Below are 7,435 nucleotides of genomic sequence, written 5' to 3' on the forward strand. Positions count from 1 at the left end.
CACGGTGCAGCATAGAAGCCTTTTTTTTAATATAATTTTTTAATTAATGTATAATATATTTAATAAAAAATAATATCCACTCTGGCTCTCTCCTCCATTGCAACGGGAAGAGTGGTGAGGATGGGCTGGCACTGCCCACCCCTAGGCATCTGGGCAAGCCCTGCCTCCGGGTCTCCCCTCCACCCCTGCTCTCCAACAGGCTCTGACCTCCAGACAGACGGTTCAAAGTTACAAGTGCTTTAGGCCCTCCCTTAAGCTCCCCTAGGCCCACCCCTTGTGCAGAATTCAGAGGCCACCTGGACAAACCCCTTGCTTTTCCTCACTCTTGGGATCCCTCATTCACATTAGAAAGAGGATCTTGGGGCAGAGTGTAGTCTATTGGCCAGGGGGAAGGGAGGAAAGGAACAGTGATGGGGCAGGGCCACGGAGAGGGGTGCCCAGGAGGGGGCAAGATGTGGTCAACTGTTACATGTCACACATACATTAACAAGGCCACCAAATTTGATTATGATAAGGTGCTGCTGACACTGATGAGGGGATTCAGAGGACTGTGGCACAGAAGCCAGATTATAGGGGATTGAGAACTGAACTCGGGAGAGAAAGTGGAGAGACAGGGAGAGAAAACACTGGATAAAATAATTAATATGGGGTTCATTATTTAACAAGCAGAGCAGACACATATTAGTACTATCAGCATTTTTTTCCCTCGTAATATTAGGTACTACAGGAATGATACCAGAAGTGGCCTTCCCAGAGCCAGTGCAAGAAGGAATGGCTTCCTAGAAAATCATTATATGGAGTAAAGGGGAATTATTAAATATTAAGCTTGAAGAGAATGAAGAGTATTATGAGAAGTTGAGTGGCAATGGTGCCGAGATCAGAAACATGGCAGTAAAGCTGGCAACAGGGCTCAGTTTGACTGGAGCAGATTCATGAGTATAGAAGAGAATGAAGTAGTCAAGGCACAATGGTGAAGGGTCCTGGATGCTGGGATAAGGAGATATAGACTGATGAAGACTGGTGAAAAGTCACTGTTTGCTTTAGATCTTTGAAAATGGCGTGCAAAGTTGCCCCTAAGGGGGTCAGTTTGGCAGCCACCTGTATAGTGCTTTGCATTTTAGATGCTGATCTCCCAAGTTTCTTTTGGTTTTCACTATTGAGCTTCTTTAGTAATTTACTCTCCCATTACTTGCAACTCTTATTATTTAGCTCCTGGTGCACCTGCTTTCACAACTATTATAGATTTTCTCAAACCTCATTCTCTTTGCCCTCTCTGCTTCATTCTACAACTATTGAAATTTCCTCCTCCTTTGGCGTCTGTCCTGCTTCCGTTGATGTTTATCAGGCTGTTCTTTTTCTTTCCCTTTTAAACTCTCTTCCTTCCTCTGTCCTCCTAATGCAGGTATCAATCTGGACCCTCTGCTCCTCTTTGTCTTCTGAGGACACTTCCCCATTATGGCTCAACCACCTCTGTGTAGATGATACAAATCTATACCTCCAGCCATCACTGCTATCCTGAGTTCTGGACCTGAAATTTCAATTTCCCATTATAAATCTTCACATGGGGTCCTTCTGTACCTACAACTCGGTGTTTCTAAACCAGAATCATCATATTTTCCGCAAAAGAAGAGCTTCTTTCCATGCCCATAAAACTTGTTTGTTGTCAATGTTATTTTTTTTAATTTTGTGCCCCCTAATAACATCATATGTGGGGTGTCATAGCAGTTTCTTAATTGGTTTGTTGGATTCTGGCTTTTTGTTTCTTCGATTTGAGCTATGCACATAGACGGATTAAGCTTTCTGTAAAGGAATTTTATTCATAGTCTCCAACTGGCCACATTCCTTAGCCTTGCTGGCCCTGCAAGGAAGGTTAATGAACCCTCAATTGTTCATGAAGTCCAAAAGCTTAAACTTTTTTGCTTTTGCTATCTGCCACCATTTATCTTGCAAATCATTTGTTTTGTAGTGGCAATAATATTTCTGTTGATATTTCTGTTGATCTTTATGGTTTTCTGTACTATTTGTTTTCTAAATCGAGTTCTATTACACCCTCATCTTTGTTTTATTTGCCTGTTTATTTAATAAGAAAGCATTTTCCAACATTTCCTGCCAGGAGGTAAGTGCATCACAGTTGATAATTACCTGCCCTACATTCTTCCCTGTCTACCCCAAACACAAGGTGTTCTATACTCAACTCCCAAATGTGATTGTTTTCTGAAGGGGAATGTGACCTTGCTAATAAAAGTATACTTCTTTTTACTGATAATATTCTCTCTCTTTTTTTAAGATTTTATTTATTTATTCATGAGAAACACAGAGAGGCAGAGACACAGGCAGACTGAGAAGCTGCTCCTTGTGGGGAGCCCAATGCGGGACTTGATCCCAGGACTCTGGGATCACGCCCTGAGCCAAAGGCAGATGCTCAATTACTGAGCCACCCAGGTGTCCCATTTATTTTATTTTTTTTTAAATAATATTTTCATAAGAAAATATGCTCTACTAGTACTTTTTTGGTCTGCTTTTTTTTCTCCTCCTTTCTTTAAAAGAGGCTTTCCAGATGAGTAATCTGTGAGGCTGACATCCATCCATGTTACTACCTTATTATATGAATTATTGCACACACAGTAAATGGTGTACTCTGGGGCCTCTCCTGGCCCCTTAGCTTTGGTGGTGGCACAATAGTTCAGTTTTTACTTACTTAAGTGAGAAAGGACTCCTTTATGTGTACCTCCATTTGATACTTAAGGTCTTATTCTTCAGATGATATTTCAAAGCTGCATGTACTTCTGTGTTACGTGAAGAAATGGTTAAGGATTCACCTGTGAGGTTTCTGTACTCTGCAGAGTCCAGAGGGAAAGGAGGCTCTGATCGAAGCCCTCTTGGTTCTGGACACTTCTCTTTGTACCAAAGCTGTGTGCCTACACAAGTATTACATAAACTTTCTTTTATTTAGCTCTCTCAGTGGCTTTCCTAATCATCAGAGTTTTTTTTTTTTCTTTTAAGATTGTATTTATTTATTGAGACAGAGAGAGAGAATGAGAGAGAGAGAGGCAGAGACACAGGCAGAGGGAGAAGCAGGCTCCATGCAGGGAGCCGGACGTGGCACTCGGTCCCGGATCTCCAGGATCACGCCCTGGGCTGCAGGCAGCACCAAACTGCTGCGCCACGGGGGCTGCCCTCATCCGAGTTTTAATACATATGATTTCCATTGTTTATTCTGCCTACAAAATATATTTTTAACATTGACTTGAGTTTTATAACTTAAATATTTATTTAGGCCTATTTTTTTCTGCCAGACTTTATCTTTTTATTTTTATTTTTTAAAAGATTTTATTTATTTATTTATTTATTTATTTATTTATTTATTTATTTATTTATTTATTTATGACAGATACACACACAGAGAGAGAGAGAGAGAGAGAGAGAGAGGGGCAGAGGGAGAAGCAGGCTCCATCCAGGGAGCCAGACGTGGGACTCCATCCCGGGACTCCAGGATCACCGCCCGGGCCGAAGGCAGTGCTAAACCGCTGAGCCACCAGGGCTGCCCTCTGCCAGACTTTAAACATTGTTTTCAGTATCACCTTTTCTAGAAGTCTTGAAGGTTTTTAAAAAAGAATCAGAACATGGGAACTATGGATTGATTTGCAGAATACTAGTTAGTGTTGTAACTTTTTCACCACTAAATAATTTTTTCCTTACGAACATGATTATAAGCTTCATATAAATAATATTCAATCATATTGCATAGTTCTTTGTAGCCGTCACCAGCACCTAACAGGGCCATGTAGATAACAAACAGGAAATATCCGTTGGCTTTTTGGTTCAAGAATACAATCTACCATTTTGAAAAAATGACTTTTCATAACCAGCAACTTCAAATCAATCATGCTAATTTACTGAATTTAGAATTTAATCAAAGCAATTAAAAAAATTGTTTCCTAAAACAAACCCTTGTTGGTTTCTTTCCACCTCTTCCAATATGTATGGAAAAGATTTGGATTTTCTGGTTTCATCTTGGTTATTATTTAGATCTCTGTGTGTTAATGGGGAAGGAGTATTAACTTGTCCTGCTTATTATCAATAACGATTTTATCTAGGACCATCCAGCAAGGAAACCAAGAATAGTCTTGTTCCTTGAATTTATAATAAATAGATCAAAACAATTCCAATCTGCATATCTATAATTTTGGGAAATTATACTAAAGCTGTAGGCTCTTTAGGGTGTGCGTATACTTTTAAACTTTTTACTTAGGGTGCTTACTCAAAACAACTTATCCTTTTGCTAATAAATGAAAGTGTAACAATGGATCCCTAGAAGGAAATAGTAGAAACTTCTTCAGAATGCTGTATTTGAGTATGCACTTGAATTTTAAGTTAATAATTTAGGTAGTAGTATGTTAATTAATTGAAAAGTGATTAAAATCACATGAAATCTATGTAAAATCATTGTTACAAAATAGAAAAGTACAAAAATACACAGGATTCTGCAGAATCTAAATATGGGTTTTAAAGAGAAAAAAAAACAAGTTTCTAGGTATGGATTTAAAAATTTAGAGACGGGATGAGCACTGGGTGTTATTCTGTATGTTGACAAATTGAACACCAATAAAAAATAAATTTATTAAAAAAATAAAAATAAAAAAAATTTAGAAAATATTTTATATTAAAATTTTACTTTAAATTTGAACTCAGTATGGGAAAGTACTGGTTGCAAATAACTTATCAAAACATAAATATTTTAAAGCATCTGCTAACCCTGTGCTTGCTGCCATGAAGTATAACTGAAAAATAAAGGAAAAAGAAAAATCTTTGTTCTCATAGTTTATTCCTATTAGAGAAAAAAATTAAAAGGATAATATGTTAAAAAACAAAAGTCTTATTTAAAACTTACCCTGAGACTAAAAACAGAAAAGATAGCACAGGGCAATATTTATTCACTGAACATACTCTTTGGTCTGGTTCTGTGTTTAAACATGCATCCTTCCCTCTTCCACTCCCTCCCTTCTCTCCCAAAGCAGTACTGAGCATCTTCTGCATGTCAGGCCCTGTGCTGGGTATAGGGTTACAAAGAAGAATAAAGCAGTTTCTGTCCTCGAATGAGAAGCATAATTGGAATCTTCAGGAATCATCATTTGACAGCTCAAACATCAGAGAGCTGGAGGAAGAAGTGTCTCTGTCACACCCACAATCTTTGGGTTCTCAGAAGGCTTTTAGCCCCACCCATGATGTCTCCCAGTCATAAGAGCTGTTGAGTAGGGATTGCAGCCTGCCTTATACAACTATACTGGGATATCTTATGGAACTTCATCAGTTTTTTGAATCTAGTCTGAGCTTCAGAATGGGGACAGTATCTAATTTAACTATATTTAGGAGGCAATAGGGAATCTCTTACAATTATTAAATATGATTAAAAGGTGAAATTAGGACTCTGACTCCAGGCTATGTGGTCTTCAAGTCATTTTCATTAGGTTCTGACATATTCTGAACTCCACCAATGACCAACTGTTACTTCTGAACATCTGAAGAACAATGTGGGTGAGTAATGGTTTAGAATTAGGTGAAGGAAATCCTACTGCAGATAAGGGATGTGCATCTTAAGGGAAATAAGGACACCCCCTAAAATAACCATGTCCTATAAGTAAATAAATTGTATAGCCCCTGGAACATTATACGTGATCAATAAGAGTTATTGTTAAGGGAAAGATCTATCAAAATGATGTATAGCTTTCAGGGGACAGCTTTGGAGAATACTATAAAAAATATCCCTATCCCAGTGTTACGTGGCTCAGTCAGAGGAGGATGTTAAGTGTCTCCTTATTCCCACAAAAGGTCAGAGTTTGTATATGGGAGGGATAGCAAGAGATTATGGTTTCAATTTTCTGACTTTTATTTTCAGGTATGGCTATATCTGGTTGCCTTGTTTTTCTTGGCCCTTCCGTTCCTGGTATTAATTCCAAATACCAGATCTGGGGACTCTGCTTCTCCTCACTACTTTTCTTTCGTCTTTTCTTCTTTTCTTTTCTTTTCTTTCTTTTCTTTTCTTTCTTTCTTCTTTCTTTCTCTTTCTTTCCCTTTCTTTCTTTCTCTTTCTTTCTTTCTTTCTTTCTTTCTTTCTTTCTTTCTTTCTTTCTTTCTTTCTTTCTTTCTTCCTTCCTTCCTTCCTTCCTTCCTTCTCTCTCTCCCTTCCTTCCTTCCCCCTCCCCTCCCTTCTCCTTCCTTCCTCCCTCCCTCCCTTCCTTCCTTCCTTCCTTCCTTCCTTCCTTCCTTCCTTCCTTCCTTCCTTCCTTCCTTCCTTCCTTCCTTCCTCCCCTCTCCTCCCCCCCTCCCCTTCCTTCCCTTCCCTTCCCTTTCCTTCTTTCTTTCTTTCTGGAAAGACTTGGACAAAAAAAGAGAGGGCACTTTACCTAGGAATCTGAGAGGGAGCAGGTCAGTGGTAAAGGGGATTGGCAGGAGAAAGGCCAAGGGTGAGGGCGGGGAAGTGGATAATTACAAATTCTTTAAGGATCCAAACCTGGAAAATGATTTTTTTTCTCTACTCTGGAGCATTTGTCCCTGATGTGCCTTTGGGCAGGTGCTGGATTTCTTTAGCAAATTGTGTTAATTTTGGATTTGTGAGGTGGGGCTTAAAAACTGTTGAGGTCCAGGTGGAGCATCTAAAGAAACACATTTCTTTTATATTATATAATTCAAGTAATTCTGCTTGTTCTTATAGTGAGAGACAAAAATAGAGACTACTTCCTAGGTGTTTATGTCTTCCAGTTCTACTCCTGTTTTTATTTCCATCCCAACTATTTGGCTTTGTTTAGGTTTTAATATGATAAATGACCCCAACACATTTTAGGAAGTGGCAGGTAAATATGATTTAGTAAGAATAATTTTTATTTTGTGTGTATATGCTGATAAGTTGTGCAGTGCCATAACTACCATGAAAGTTAAACAGGTTTACTGAGGAAACACAACTAAGATTATATTGTAGTCACTTAGTCAATGTTCTAGTTGCTCAGGCAAAAAACTTAGTCACTCTTGCCTCCTTCCTTTTCCCCATGGCATTCAATCCAGCAGCAATGCCTGAGGCTTTAACCCCCCAAATCTCTCAAATCAATCTTTTCTCAGCATCTCCATCAAAACTATCCCTGTCCAGACCTTGAAAGGAAGCTTCGATTTGCAACCACCTCCTAACTTGTTTCCCTTGTTCTATCCTGCCTCCTCCCTGTTTTCAACACTTTTAAATGGTCCTTTTAAAACCTAAATGATAACTGTATCATTTTCCCACCTATTTCATTTCACTTGTAATAAAAACCAAAGACCTTATTATGGACCACAAGGCAATGGCTATTACTCTAGGTTCCTTTGAGCTATCTAGTTACCACTCCCCAGTTCAATCCTTGTTCCTTGCTTCTTGTTAAATATGACAGCATGCATCTACCTTGGAACT

Source organism: Canis aureus, chromosome 36, assembly GCF_053574225.1.
Source record: "Canis aureus isolate CA01 chromosome 36, VMU_Caureus_v.1.0, whole genome shotgun sequence".
Taxonomy (NCBI): Eukaryota; Metazoa; Chordata; class Mammalia; order Carnivora; family Canidae; genus Canis; species Canis aureus.